The sequence below is a fragment of the Cuculus canorus genome, chromosome 7 (assembly GCF_017976375.1).
Source record: "Cuculus canorus isolate bCucCan1 chromosome 7, bCucCan1.pri, whole genome shotgun sequence".
Lineage (NCBI taxonomy): Eukaryota > Metazoa > Chordata > Aves > Cuculiformes > Cuculidae > Cuculus > Cuculus canorus.
Genome location: NC_071407.1, coordinates 35,115,929 through 35,131,297, shown reverse-complemented (window position 1 = coordinate 35,131,297; position 15,369 = coordinate 35,115,929). Strand labels below are relative to the sequence as shown.

Here is a 15,369-nt window from a genome sequence, read left to right as displayed (position 1 = left end):
CTTTTAATTTTCCAAATTAACAAAAGGGTGGAGTTAGACCAAATCGCAAGTGTGGCACCTGCTTGAATGCTCCACAGTATCCCTGTTTCTTTTCCTTTTGGCCTAGTTCTTAGTAGGAAGGCAAGATCCTAGATGGAGTTATAGCCTTGATCAAAGGTTGCCTTGTTTGGACACATTGACAAGACACTGATGTCCTCATCAGCTGTAAATGTCAACCTGACCGTCAGGAGACAGCTACGTATGAGAGAGGTGAAAGTGTCTGATCTTACCCCCTGCCTCCTCGTGTGGCCGATCTGTGACAGGCAGGAAAATTTTGCTTTGATGAGCATCTGGGAAGGCCACTGGCTCATGGCTGTGTGTGATGTTGAGTCTTCTGGGGTGCAAAGAGGTTATCTCGACCTCTCCTCATCATGAGCTTGCTCGGAAGGTTCCATGAGGACAACCCGCTCTGAACCTGGCTTCAGCTTTTCCTCCATAAAAGGCAGACACCCCTGGAACGAGGATGATTCTGGGAGTAGCCACTGTTGGAAGGCTTTTGGAAAAAAGCTCTGTGCGTCTGGGATAAGCCACTAAGACATCACATCTTGTAGCATCTTTGGCCAAATACCTGGTGAGCTGGTGCATTTTTGCCAAGTTGAGAGGAAGAGCTTTGCTGGATGCCTGGGGAACTCTTGTCTCTGCCTGCAACTGAAGGGCTGAACCTCCATTCATCGTTATTGCGGTTTTTCTAATTCTTCTCTGGGCTCCTAATGACAGTGATTATACCAAGTGCGGCACGTTTCATGTACTCTGGAAATGATTTTCAGGCCCATCTCTCTCTTTCAGTGCTTTGAAGATGGTTAGGAATCCTGCTTTTTAAGAAGTAAGGTTTTCTATCCTCCCTACTCTAATTCCAGTCCTGTGTTAACCTGCAAAGTAGTAAAATCGCTGACTTTATGATGTTGCATTAATTAATTATCTCTATAGCAACATGCACTGATGTCATAAATATGGGAATTCAGCAGCACAGTTGGATGGAAGAGGAGCTAATAAATGAGAGTAAAGGCTTTTTTAATATGCTCAAATATCTGCAGTAGTTAAGTAAACAGAAGATTAGTAGTAAAGTAATATTTTGCACTTTTTTCTTCAGCTGCCCCATTCCCCTTTTGACTGAAACTTCTCCATTTTATTGGTTCTGCATGTTCCTACCAAAGAGGTTTTCCAAGCTGCTGGTCTGCCTCTCCACCTGCTCAAAGCACTGGGTTATCCACTGCTTGCTTTTACACTGATATGTGGAAACACAGGCAGTATTTGCAGGAGGAATCTCTTTGGCTTTAGAAAAGCCACCCTGCTAAGGATGGTTCTCCAAGGGGAGGGAAGGGTATGGAATTTGAGAAGGGAAAACAGTTAATTTTGGCACTGTGGGAAGGTGACACAGTGTGAGACAGGAGATATCAAGAGCCAGAGGAGCTGGAAGAAGTGAATTTTGGCTCTGAGAAGGCTTGAATGTTCTGCTTAATACGTATGTCATGACTTGTATGTCATGACAAGTCATGACTTGTCTGGCTTTTAAGGGTCCTAGGTTACCTCTGGAGGTCCTGGCTGTGCTGCGCTGTTGACTTTTTCTTGTCTTTGCACTCCTGTCTTGCGTAAAAGGCAGCAGAGAGGTGTCTGAGTGAACCGTGCCCTGTGCATCCTGCTTGCACTGTGCCCTCTGCAGTGGAGCCTGGAAAGGGACTCAGTCTCTCCCTGTTCTCCAGGAGTTTGTAGCACATGTGATGTACTAAAAATACAACAGCAGTAGTTTGTGATGATGGCTGCAAAACTGGGCTGGAAAGAGGGCAAAGTAGTTGTTTCAAGGGAAGAAATATAAGAAGAAGAAACTGTATTGCGCTGCAGGTCTAAAGCTCCCTGGAGGTTGAGACCTGGTGCTTTCCTAACTCTTTTTATGTCAGATATTCACTGAATAACTTTGTTTTGCTATTTGTTTGCCACCATCAGCTGTGAAGCTGATCAATTATTAGCAATCCAGGTCCTTGAAAAGTAACGGCACTCTCCTTTGTATAATTTATTCAGTTAATCTGTATGATTTTTGGCATTTGGCAGGTCTCATGCAGGATATGGTGTGTCTGTGTGGATGAGTCTTGGTAGGCAGTGCTGCTATTTATACAGCACCCGGCTTCGGGAAGCGCTGCGCCGGTGTACTTAATGGGATGAAGAGCCTATGATCTCAGAGAGAGTGTTTTAGGGTGCCAGACACCCTGTGCTCTTCTTCATACAGAAGGAAAAGGCTTTGGGATGTCTGCTTAGTTTTACACTGAGGTGAAGCAGAGAAAATTCATGGCGGGGATGTGACGGGCACTGATAGGTGAAGGAGTTGGGCAGTCTTTTGGGCTGAAGATGTTGAGGGTTAAAACCCTTATATGGGCCAGCCAGGTCATTTGCCAAGCAGCATCTGCTGTGAGAAGAAAACTCAAAATAGAGTCACAGAATCATAGAATGTTTTGAGTTGGAAGGGACCTCAAAGATCATCTAATTCCAATCCCCCTGCCACGGGCAGGGACACCTCCCACTGGCTCAGGCTGCCCAAGGCCCATCCAACCTGGCCTGGAACACCTCCAGGGATGGGGCAGCCACAGCTTCCCTGGGCAACCTGGGACAGGGCCTCACCACCCTCATAGTGAAGAAATTCCTCCTTATGTCTTCTAAATCTTACCCTCTCTGGTTTGTAGCCATTCCCCCTCATCCTATCACCACAAGGCTTTGTAAAAAGCCCCTCTCCAGCTTTCCTGTAGCCCCCTTCAGGTACTGGAAGGTTCCTATAAGGTCTCCTCAGAGCCTTCTGTTCTCCAAATACTGCTGGTCTGCTCTGTATTTAACTACCTGCCATACCCAAGCCAGGGAGGGTTTTACTCTTGAGTGCAAGACAGTGCTGCCTTTCTGGGGTATGGGTGGAAAGGGTTAAGCTGTAAAACAACCTGCCCTTTTCCATATGAATTAAAAAAAACCGTTAACATGTTAATAATTTCCCTAGAAAAGTGTTTATTTTGGTAGCAAAGTTTCAGCTATTCTAAAACACTGAGATTTCACAGCCAAGCTTTCATGTTCCCAGCAGAGAAGGAGGTGAGATACTCAAAGAATCTCTGTTCTTATTTCAGCACTGCACTCGCCAGCCAGATTTTCAAAAGAGCCCAGTTTGCTGACATAAATGGGGTTGCTGATGTGCCGAAGGAGAAGGAAGTGCCGGAGAACATATTCCTAACTGGGTCCAAGTCTTTCCCATTTTATCTTTCCCTTCCATATGTTTCCTCTGTAATGAGAGGAATTATTTATCATTAAAGTGATATATAATTTAAAAATTAAAGTTAAAATTAATGAATGCTTAAATTAATTTACTGACAAAAATAAATGTCTGTCCTTCAGATTCCATAATTTTAATTGGAGTGGGTTACAGCTTAATTAACATGTATTGACTGTAGTCCTGGTCGCGTCTATAGGTGGGTGGACTGTGTAGCAATGCTGAGAGAAATCCTCCTTGCAGATGAAGGTGCGTTAAGATTTACTGATAATGTTTTGAATAATTGTGTTATGAAGAGACAGAAAAGTCTTTGGTCTCAAGCTGTTTTCTCCTGAAAGCTTAAGACAAAATATGTTGATTAAAATTGGGGCTAAGAATTGGCACGGCTACTTTATAGATGGGAAGAGAATTCTGCTCCAAACATATTAATTATCTGAATCATTAATTAGATGCATGAAGAATACAGAAAATTGGAAGGAATTTGGAGCAAATAAAGAAGTTGATGCAACTGGAAATTTTTGGGAAAAAAAGGTAGGCTTCAGTTTGGTCTTGGCTCCCTGCACTCTTTCCCCCCTGAGTGGGTGTCCCCTCTTTCCTGGTGGGTGATGGTGAGGAGGAGGGGGGTGAATCACAGGGTGTCATTTTAGGGGAGGTGTTGGCAGACTGGTGTACAGAGGACCACTTACTTTGGGCCAGTGGGAGGAGATGACATCCTGAGGCCCCTCCAGCCCACGATGCAATCAGGATCCTGTAGGGCAAGAAGAGAGAAGGGAATCCTTGCTCCCTGACACAAAATCCTCTGCCTGATGCTGAAGACTCTTTGTCTGAGCTGTTCTGCACAGTAAAGGACCCTCTCCCAACCTTTGCGAATCAGTCTCTTTACAAAAGAACTCTGTATTCTCTGGTGTTAATATTTTATGTTTTGCCAATACTATGAATTAACAGAATGGAAGATGTGCCACAGCTCCCCTCCAGCTGCAGCCTGGAGCTGCCTGGCCTCCGTTAAATGATTCAGGGTACTTTTCCCCAGGGACCCTCTGCTGTACGTACCCACAGGAGCCTCTTGCTACTTTGGGGCAGGTTTTGGTGTGCAAAACCATCCTGTTAGAGGAAGGGTTTGAGTAGCACAGGCCCCATAGCAACTGGGGAGAGGCTCTGGCAGTGTCTTTCCCTCCTGACCCTATGGATGCAGGGCAAAGGGGGTTGCGCCTGGGCGGTCCATGGATCCTGGGAGCGTAGGGGACTACAAACCTGCTGCAGTAGGCAAGGTGATGTGCCAGGCTATGAAAAGAGGCTTCCTGCGCTGAGCAGGCAGCACTGTTTGCTACCTTGCCCTCCTCGGTTGAAGTCAGAGGAGATGGAGGGAGTGTGAGGAGGGCTCAGGGCACTTTTGACCTCCTGCACCCGGCACCTAACTCTGCTTGGCACTTTAGGCAATTGGCACTTGGCTGAACACTGGCGATGCCCCTGGACTTTGCACCACGGCAGGACCCAGCGATGAGTTGCAGCTCCCTCCCCTTTTCCCTCCATTGGTTTCCATGTCTGTGCTGGGCTCTGAGAGCTCCTGAGGGTGGCATGAGCTGGAGGTTAGCCAAAGTCAGCCTTTGGCAGGGCCGTTCGTAGGATGGTGAGCCAGCATAGCTCAGGGCCGACTGCTGGCAATCGACTCTTGGATGTGTGCCTTCAGCACTGTGCTGTCTGCAAGGGAGAAACGCTGGTAAGTGTACGTGTTCTCTTCTCTTCTCTCAGTATTGGGTTTGAACAGTTTTTCTTTCCATAGCACAAACTCCACTTTCTCCAGACAGGTGGTTCTTTTATTTATTTATTTTTTTTTTATTTAATTGAATCATATTGCTGCACGGAAGAGAAGGACCTGGGGGTGTTGATTGACAGCCGACTGAACATGAGCCAGCAGTGTGCCCAGGGGGCCAAGAAGGCCAATGGCATCTTGGCTTGGATCAGAAATGGGGTCACCAGCAGGTCCAGGGAGGTGATTCTCCCTCTGTACTCGGCACTGGTGAGACCGCACCTTGAGTACTGTGCTCAGTTCTGGACCCCTCACCACAAGAAGGACATTGAGGCTCTGGAGCGTGTCCAGAGAAGAGCAACGAAGCTGGTGAGGGGCTGGAGAACAAGTCTGACGAGGAGCGGCTGAGAGAGCTGGGGTTGTTTAGCCTGGAGAAGAGGAGGCTGAGGGGAGACCTTATTGCTGTCTACAACTACCTGAAAGGAGGTTGTGGAGAGGAGGGAGCTGGGCTCTTCTCCCAAGTGACTGAGGACAGGACAAGGGGGAATGGCCTGAAGCTCCGCCAGGGGAGGTTCAGGTTGGATATCAGAAAAAAATTCTTCACAGAAAGAGTCATCGGGCACTGGAACAGCTGCCCAGGGAGGGGGTCGAGTCACCTTCCCTGGAGGTGTTTAAGGAAAGGGTGGATGAAGTGCTGAGGGACATGGTTTAAGGGAGTGTTAGGAATGGTTGGACTCGATGATCCAGTGGGTCCTTTCCAACCTGGTGATTCTGTGATTCTGTGATATTGATGAAAAGAGAAAAAAAAAAAGCCCTCTAGTCTTGACTTACAGCAAAATGTTTGTACGGATGCAGAGGCAATGCGTAAAATAAAGGAAGAGAGAGGCTTTTTTTAGGGCTCGTGGAGTCCCATCTCCCCCGAGCTGGAAGAGCCTGACAGCCGCCTTCTGTCACTGATTTCTGTGCAGGGGATGGGGAAGGAGTGAGTGACAATGCTTTGAGGAGTCCTCCATCTCCTCTTCTGCACCTAAATCTAACTTTCAACTCAACGTGCTGTGTCTTGCCTTGCAGTGGGGCAAAGGTGTCATAAAAGCAGCCGCAAACTTCTAAAGTAATTAAGTATTTGATGTATGAGTTAGGTATGAGCCACTGGCCCCTCTTGTGTGGGAAGTCCCTTCATTGCCGGAGCACTGGTCCCTTCCACAACCATGTATCCTCTGACCTATATCACTCCATAAAGCCACTGTGGGAGATCCCATAAGTGATTACCCACTGCTTCTGGATACAATGCTATGCACTCTGCTCTATGTACTACACACAACAGGAGATGGTTTAACCCTCAGGTTTCTTGAGTGTCTGAGTATTTTCAGGCAGGCATAGTATTTTATGCATGTTTTCTCATATTCCACACAGTATGATCTGTTGCTGCATGGGATAAGGATGTCCTCGCTCCCGTTAAATTTTGTTAATTAAAGTTTTCCCATGGCCTACACCGCTTCATTCATCCAGCAGAGTTGAATAAATGGAGATTCCTCTATCCCTTGCAATGTCCCTTTTTACTAATGCAGTGCACAGACAATGCCTTCCTGTAGACTTTTTTTCCCCTCCAATATATTGAATAAATTCTACATCAGGAAGGAAAGTAACTTGCAATAATGAACCATCAGTAGGTATTTAAGATTGCTTTAATGGGTCACATTGATGTAATCTACAGTTTTTTTCCTGGGAAGATCGTACTGAGCCATAACTTTAATTCATATTTATGTCAGAAGAAAATAGATGGTGGAGATGGCTCAGAAAGAGCATTTCCCTACTAAGCAGCCAGTTACAAATGTACAGACTTTCTAGAAATATGCCAGGGTTTGGAGGGGGAGCAATGTCAGGGGTTTAGGACATTCTGCCTTGTAGGGATAAGTTCCTCAAAAGCTGTTTTTTCACCCTAGGATGTAACCCAAGGAGGGGTGTGCTCACGGGCCCAGAGGTGTAGAAGGGCAAGCGACTTTGAGATTACCTTTAAGAGCATCTTTATGATATTTATCTTTTTTTTCAGTGCTTTACTTTGCATGTGGCTTAAGGAGATGGGTGGGCACGAGAGATGCCTGGAGGTAGTTTGGCTGGTTTAAAAAAACCAAGAAGGTGAAGCTGGCCAGAGTTAAATAAAATAATTGTAAGTAAATAAAATCAACAAGGTTTGACCTTTCAGTCATGCTGTTATGCCCATTATTCCTTGTTGGTCAGACCCCTCTGAAGGCTATGAGCTAGCCTGGGCTGGGACATTAGGGTCATTTATGTTATCCGCAAGAGAAAAAAATGAAAATTGTATTGAAACCCATTCCTCTCAGCTAGGACAAGCAGTCCTGTCTTGATCCGCCACTGCAGGAAGATGAGATAAAGTTGTAAGTTCACTTGGTCAAGATAGATGAGAGTATGGGGAAGGCAATGAAAATAATACAAATTACTGGAGCTGTCTCCGTGAGGCTGGAAGGAAGGGACAAACATGACTAATGCCGCGTGAATGATTTGCAGAAAATGATTTCTTCGACAAACTTCGCCTTTATAGAGGTAAACTGTCAAAGGCCACAATGCAAGTTTTCTGATGTGTTCATGAGTCAGAATTATTTAACGAGGAAGTGAAGCAGCCGTCCCCCAGGCCTTTGAGCTGGGTTCCCCAGGGGACTAACGCTCCTCTCGGCGAGAAAGGAACTCCAACACTGGCTCTGAGTGAAGAGTGCTTGTTCTTGAGGTCACTCCGAGCTCTTCCAGATAAAATTAGGCTTCTTAATTTGAGGCTTTTGGATTACAGGGAGGTACGTATGCAGTGCCATGAGATGTGAAACCTAAATGCAAAAAGCGGATTGCTAGCACAAGCATACAACTATTAATGCTGGTACTCTGTTTCTATAAATATTTCTAGTGGTTTGTATCTATACACAGTTTATACATTTCCTTTTCTCATGCACCATCTTACTTTTTTTTTTTGTTCTTTCCATCAGCCGTTTTGATACACCTGTGAGAAGGATCATTTGTTCAGCAAGTTGTTTAGTGTGATTATCTCTAACAGAAAGCAACCAACTAAAAATTAGTGGTTTTGCACAAATACAGGCTAAAGAAGCAGACTTTCTTTTTTAAGCATCCATAAATGCATTTGTTGAAAAACAGGGCTTCTGGTCAGCTGAAAAATTATTTGTGTTGAACTCAGATAAAAATCACAGCAGAAAGTAGCAATTCAAAACAAAAAAATCAAACCATTTCTTTGTGCATTTTTAAAATGAGATGCTTTGACTTCTACTTTTTGAAGTGATGTTTGGAGCCAAAATGAAGCTAATGCTAACTTTAAAAAAAAAAAAAAAAAAAGGTACTTCCCTAGTGAACTTCTGCTCCTGTTTTCTCCTTGGTTTATGTTTTGTTTAGGAAGAAGTAAGCAAAACTTTGTCTTGAGCTGCCTTGGAACGACCGCATCTCCCCAATCCCTCTTCTCTTCTGAAAAATAACAAAACCCCTTGAATTACATGGTTATTAACTGGGTGAAGCCCTCATGAACAGAAACACACGGCAAAAGGAAAGCTGCCAAGTGTTTGACATTTTCATTCTAGCAAATATTTGCTTTTTTCATTTGGTTGCCCAAGCTCTGCTTCAGGAAGATGTTACTTGCATGCTTAATGATGAAATCCCTTCGGCTTCTCTGCTTTCAGGTGGGATGGGCCATCTCTCCCCCTGAACTAGGGATGCTCAAAGGCTTCTTCATGGAGGTCACTTAAACGTAGGGTCTGCTGGAGTCCCTGGGTGAAGCCCAGCTTGGGAAGTCCTCCTGTCTCGGGTGTCCATCTCCTCTGACTCTCAGGTGCCTGCACAGATATTCCATGTCATGATCATTCCGGGTGGAGGCATCCGTGAACTGAGACTTGAATTTGTGCTGCTCTTAAAATGGAGAATGAGCCACCAGTGAGAACCAGGAGAAATGGGAAGGATAGTGACATCTAAGCAGTCCCCAGGCTGCCCTAGTGCAGAAGAGGGATGCCTTAAAATAACTCCTGCCAGCATAGCAGAGCCTGGAGGTATCTTGGATCACTTTCTGCATGGCTGGGGACACCAAAAAAAACTGGATGCCACAGAGGTTGCTGGAGGAAGAGCATTTGGAAGGGAGGTGACATGTAGCCTGAGCTGCAGGATGGGTACTGGGGACCTGGGCTTTGCTGCACCCCTGCTATGAGAAGGTTTTGAAGCCTCCTTCCTGCTCACTGCACAGGTATAACTCCCATTAGTGTGTTCTGGGAGCAGGAAAAAGGCTCATGCTTGTATGGAAATTGCTGATTTGAAGAATTAAGTGAAAGAATACTGCATTTTCCCTTTCTTTCCCAACGAGGAGATTCATGAGTTGGCTGGTTGAGTTTAAGGGAACTTACAGTCTTTCCATCATATTGATGGGTCGATGGATTTTGTTTCTTGGAGTATGTTTAAGACTTTAATTAAATCAGGAGTACACCCTCTGCAATGGTTCCCTGCTGCTTATCTGCCTCTTAAGGCCTTGATTCATTACTTAGTATTAATTTTTCAGCCTAAAATAAGCTTTAAAGTCCTGTTATTGGAAAGATTAAAGTTATAACATAAACAAACTCATATGCATGTTGTTTTCACGTGGAAGATGCTTTTGGTATCATATCTAATGTTGCAAACAAAACCATTGCTTATAGCGAGCTTTACAGCCTGGATGCCTTTGAAAGGGTAGATACGGACCCTGTTTGATCTTGCGCTATTTGGGGCTTTTTATTTGCATTTTGTGGCTCTTATCTTGTAAACAAAGACTCCTTTAAATGTCTGTAGATCAGGATGTCACCCACAGAGCTCTGCAGAAATGGGAGATGAATCCAGAGGGTGCAAGGCACAGGTTCAGGCACAAATGGAAATCAGGGATGTAAGAGCATTTTCACTTCAAGGTTTGGCTCATTGCAGAAAGACTAAGGATAACTGCTTTGCTTTTCCCACATGCCATTTGATCTTGAAGCAGTTCTAGGATGCGCCCAGCAGACTGCGGGGCTGAAGTCACTGCCAGCACAGTTGTTGCTGTTGAATTTGCCGACGATTTACAATTACCTCACCTAAAATGCAGAGAGGTGCAGCTGCCCCTCAAGTGAAAACCTGCTGGGAAGCATGGAGCAGGTTGCTCTGTGTGGATCCCACATGCTCAACTAACTTCAGCTGTGCATCAGGGTGCGGGGAGAAGAGGAAAGAGGGTGGCAGAGAAGAGAGCTGGCTCATTTGTTTGCTCAGGGGATGCATCATGCTTGGATCTGCAGGTCAGATGGGGTTCATCGTTGGGGGGAGGACTCTCAGTTGATTGCAGGCTCAATCTTGGTGTGCAATGACCTGAGCCACTGGAAAGCTGAGAGCTGCTTAGGAGGCTTTCTGCTGGTGGCCAATGCCTGCTGGAGAGGAAAACCCAAGGGGAGTAATGGGGAGGCTCTGAGGGTCGCACTGCACAAGCTGCTTCGTCTTGTGCCATCAGGTACTTTCCTGGGGCGCATGGCAACTCTGGGTGGCCTCTGGTCCTGAGTCCCAGTGCCCTGTGGGATAGGAGACAGGTCCTCTGAAAGGCAAACCTGCTAAAAAGCCACTCTCCAAATCCACTCCCCTCCAAAGACCCCCCTGCATAGTGGCAGTTCTATTTTGTGAGGCTCACAGTGGCAACCGGAGCATCAGCCCTTTCGGCACACGTGCACAAATGAGAGGGCGCAGAAATGAATCAGGCAGTTGCCGCTGTTGTTTGCGAGCAAGTTTTTGTAATGTACTTATCTCTTGCTTCTGTAAAGGTTATAAAAGTAAATAATCCTGCTATAACACAGTGTCCTCGCAGTCCCTGCATAGCTTCACGGATAAGTCTTGCTGAGGCTGACTTGTGGTGATTAATACTCTACAGCAGGAAATTATTTTTTTCAAACGCGAGGAAAGAACTAAAGCTGAGAATGTGCCTTGAAGAAACTTGTTCCCTTCATCTCTCTTGTGCTTGAGGCTGATTAGCCTTTGTTTTTCCCTCCAGACTTAATTGGGGGGACTGCTGTTCCCCTGCAACGTTGATCCCCAGAAGTGCCAGGATTAGCAAGTGGCCGAACGCATCAGGAGGTGACCTTGATGAGCTGTAAGATCCCTCTTAACGGGTCTGGACTGCATGGGGAAGCAGGCGGCATGCCCATGATTCAGGTGAGGAACATCAAGCCTCTTTCTGCACCCCAGGTAATGCCCGGGGAGTCCAGAGAAGGACCAAGACCAGGGAGGAGGGGATGTGAGTGGTGGTAAAGGACAAAGCAGGGCAGGAGGGGGGCAGAAATGGGCACAGGCTCTGTGCAGAAAGGGCAGAAACGTATCACCCCCTCCCTTCCTTGTAGCTATGCTGAGCTGTGCTGAGTTAATATTTATTCTGGACCTCTAATGGTCCTTTTAGCACTGTTCCAGAGCACTGTATTGGTAGTGTCTTGGGCTGTAGCTAAGAAATTGGAGAGACCACTGGGAACTAGGTTGGTGCTGCCCAGTGTTTCTCTGAACAGTGTGGTAGGGTAACAAGCACTTGTAACACAGCTGCCAGGCATCTTGCGTCCTAGATGCATAACAAAATGCACCTCTGTCATGTTCAGATGCAGTTAGCTGGTTAGCACTAGCATCGTCCTCACAGAGCGAGGCAGACATCTGTCTTAAAAAAATAAGGAGAGTAATGAAAACTGTCTCTTTTCCTTGAAAAGTTCTTAATATTGCACCTCCCTCTATCCCATATGCATAAATTATCTCCTGTGGGATTTAAGTTCTCCAGTCTTGTGTTCCCTAATTGACCAGAAATGCTCCATCTTTGTGGACCTCAGAGGTTCCCCTGAGCCATCCAGCTTTATTTGCTCCTAAAATATTATCTATTTTATTTAGATGCAGCTTCTCCAAAGCTCTCCAGTAAGTGGTAACATCTCACTTGGCTTCAGATTTGGGAGGGAAAAGCCTTCCACCCCAGGGTGGGTGCTGCTCCCTGCATGAAGATGCTGCAAAATAAATTCCACCTTGAGGAAGGGAGAAGCATCTAACCTTTCCGCACTCTAGATTTAGCTGTGCCATTAGCTGGAACCCTGCACATCAAGCTGATTTTATAATTTGTAAATGTAGCTGAGTAGATTTTGTAGAGGAATGTTAGGAAGTGACGAAATACCTTCAAAAGATTTATAAAGAAGTTTAATGCATAAAGCTCTCTCCCTCCTTTCACCCCCCCACCCTCTGTCTTGGAGTTGCACACAACAGAAAACACGGCCATGGTAAGGGCTTTGTGGCCAGCACCGAAGCCCTTAATTTTGCTTTTATAGGACAGTTTTACAATGTCAAGAAGAATGGAGAAGCTGCAAGGCATGCGTTCTGAAGATGCTGTGCTCCTGGAAAGCTTTGGATGGGCTCCAGGCAATGTTTCGTGGCAAAGAAAAAAGGAAAGTCTTGGAAAGAAAAAAAAAAAAAAGTAATCGGCCAAATCCTCATCCCGCAATATTCCCATTCCTGTGAGCTGGGGGTGTCTTAGGAGCCCAGGAAGGACAGGAACCCTCCTTTCTGCAATGTCTCGTGTCTCTGTTAAACTCTCTGGAGTTTATCAAGGGAAAAATTCCCAATTGCTGACATTATCTGAATCAGAAAAATGTCCCCTCTGTCTGCTTTCACCAGGGAGGATAACATCTGTGGTACCCAATGATGATTTTTTTGAAAGGATCTCTTCCGTTCTTTTCGGATGTAGTCAAAACGGACTAACAGATTCAGAAATGATTAGTGAAGGGACAGACAGACAGATGATCTGAGCACGTGTACTCCATTTCCTTAGAAAACTGAGCTAGCAAGCGTGCCTGGATGCATTGCAAAACACCCATAACACAGGCGTCTGCGTCAAACAGCACTGGCCCTGTAAGAGCAGTTATGGGGTCAGGCAGAGGGGTTTGGACTTAGAGACCGGGATTAGCAAGCTGGGGCCAGGCAGATAATCAGCATTCATAGAGCAGCCTTATCATAACCAGCAGCAGCCTTCCGCTCCCTCCTCTTTATCACCCAAGGACTGAGCAAATGCATCGGCCAACTCTCCTCCTTAGCTCTCCCTGGGGATTATCAGAAGATCTTGCCCGGTGTGCAGGAGATTCCTCCCAGGCCAGCTTGCCCATCTCCAGCTCTGCAGTCTGCAGTTTAATCTCTGCATTAAGACCTTACACACCTGAAAAGTGTCAAAGAGTGGCTCAGAGCCGGAAGGATCGCCTGAGTATATTTTTCCATATTTTTCCACTCCGTCTCTCTGCTTTTTATGTTCTTGGTTGTTTTCTTTTAACGATTCCTAGCTTTGATTTTATTCTGATTGTTTTCTTCCTCTTTTTTTCTTTCTTTTTTTTTTTTTTTTACTCTTTCTATTGAACACTGATGGAAAAAAAAAAGAGTGTTTTCCTCCTGCCTACTTAAATCTTTGGCTGACTTGCATGGAAAAACAGTCACACTTACTGCAGCTCCCGAAGCCTTCAAATCATCAGGGGAGAGGGGAGGAGGGAGCTGTGAAGGGAAAGAAATAATTTGTATAAGCGTAGAGTGAAGAATCACCTTCCTTTAAACTCGTGATCTATCTGTGTTCATACAGATTGCTGCCTCTGATCTTTTTTTTTCATCCTAATATCTCTTTTCTATTATCTTTCCTCTGTCTTTGCTGTCGGATCTGTGGCGTGTCCCTTTTTGCTGGGACATCTTGCTCCCAGGAGAGTTTCAGTAAGGACACTGGGACTTGAAGATTCAGTTTATTGACAAGAAATCATTACTAAAGCCTTTTAATGCATCTTCTGTAATTGATACAGCAGTGGGGGGAGGGCATTTTTTCCTGTAGACACAGGGTTTCCCCCCCCCTTAATGTCTTTAAAAGCACTGAGTATGGTGTCCTCCAACCATTTCCTGATGGATTAAAATGTATTGGTGCCAGATGCTTTGGGGGCTGTAAATACTGCCCTGTTTGCTACTCAAAGGTGAATCTAGCTTCCTGGAAGCAGATGGAGTCCAAAATACTGAGCAGTAGAAGACCTTTAGGGGCAGGGAGCTCACTCCCAGCTAAGCACCATCCTATGCATAATTTTGGGATCCCCCATTTAGCTACCGAGCTGCTTGGCTGCCTGTGCCTGGCTGCAGCCTGAATTGTGGCTCTATTGCCCCAGGTTGGGCTGGGTGGATCCTACAGGGGAGAAGGCAAGAAAGGTGCTCCGAGTGGGGCTGAAAACACCCAAACCTGTTACATGGGCCGCGGGTGGCAAAAAGCAGCCTGGCTGGCTTGCAGGTGCTGGTGCTGGTGTCTGTAAGGAGGGGTGGGGCCCATCGGGATGAGACTTGGCAAACCCCTCATTTCCTCAACCAAGACCATCTTCTGACGATCTCTCTTGGCTTTTTTTCTGGCATCTGTTGCTAGGAGATAGAAAGCATGGTCCTTCTTTTGAAGCATCTTCAGCTGCCCTCTGCCTTCTTGGAGAGCGACGGCTTTGCTCAGACTCCCCCTCCTTTCTTCTGAGCTTAGGCCCATCCCTTTCATCTCCTCATGTCTCCATGCACCAGTCAGGAAGAACTCGCATCCTGGTGCACCGTGGCGCCATGCTCGCCACGGGGTGATAGCTCCAAATGGTGCTCTGAGCCTGTTCCTCAAACTCACTTATATTAATTAGCATGGGATTCAGCAGCAGACACCTGTCTGTGAATCACGCTGAACTCCTGTGCCAGATGTTCATGTTCCCTCCCAAGGATGGAGGAGCCAGGAATAAGAAAAAGCAGCCCCTCTGGTACGTGTGTGACTCCTTCTGCATGTAGATACGGGCTGCAAAGGGACACCACCCTCCCTCCTTCGTCAAGGCTTTGCCTTTGGGATGTGCAAAATCTTCTCAGACTTTCTGCAGGCATTTCTCTGCTTAGCGGGCTTTGTTTGGGCGTCAGCTTCGAGTAAAAGGTTTATGGTGCTGCTGTTAGAAAGCCAGACAGCAGGCAGAATTTCCCTTATAGGGTTAAAACAAAAAGGGAGGTGAAGGATATTGCAGAGGCACAGATGAGAACAAGGATGAGTACGTGGGTAGGGACGTTTGCCCCATTTTTGGGCTCTCAATCACTCTGTGTGCCTTTAACAAAAAAATCAAGCAAAATGTATTAAAAAAGGAGAAACCTGTTCTCAGTCCTACAGCCGTGCTTGCAGCCCGCTCCCACAGCCGCAGAGCTGCATACGCGGAGCAGGTGGTCACTTAGGGCAGCAAAATGTTTAGTGATTGCCTAGCGAGTAAGTGACATTTTCCAGCTTGCCTAAGGATGCAAGAAAAATGCATACGTGTCTCCACCGGAC

General features: G+C 46.1%; 1 long non-coding RNA gene across 14 annotated transcripts in view; it reads left to right on the top strand.

Annotated features, from left to right (window-relative positions):
- LOC128852648 (uncharacterized) overlaps positions 1–15,369 on the top strand; it is a 126,392-nt gene that overhangs the window by 40,057 nt on the left and 70,966 nt on the right. For 10 of the 14 annotated variants that reach the window (XR_008450602.1, XR_008450609.1, XR_008450610.1 and 7 more), the window contains 4 exons: positions 3,138–3,808; positions 4,711–4,994; positions 7,075–7,191; positions 11,059–11,219. This is a non-coding gene — a long non-coding RNA (uncharacterized LOC128852648). The remainder of the gene's footprint in view (positions 1–3,137; positions 3,809–4,710; positions 4,995–7,074; positions 7,192–11,058; positions 11,220–15,369) is intronic. The other 4 variants (XR_008450605.1, XR_008450601.1, XR_008450604.1 and 1 more) reach the window with 4 other exon arrangements.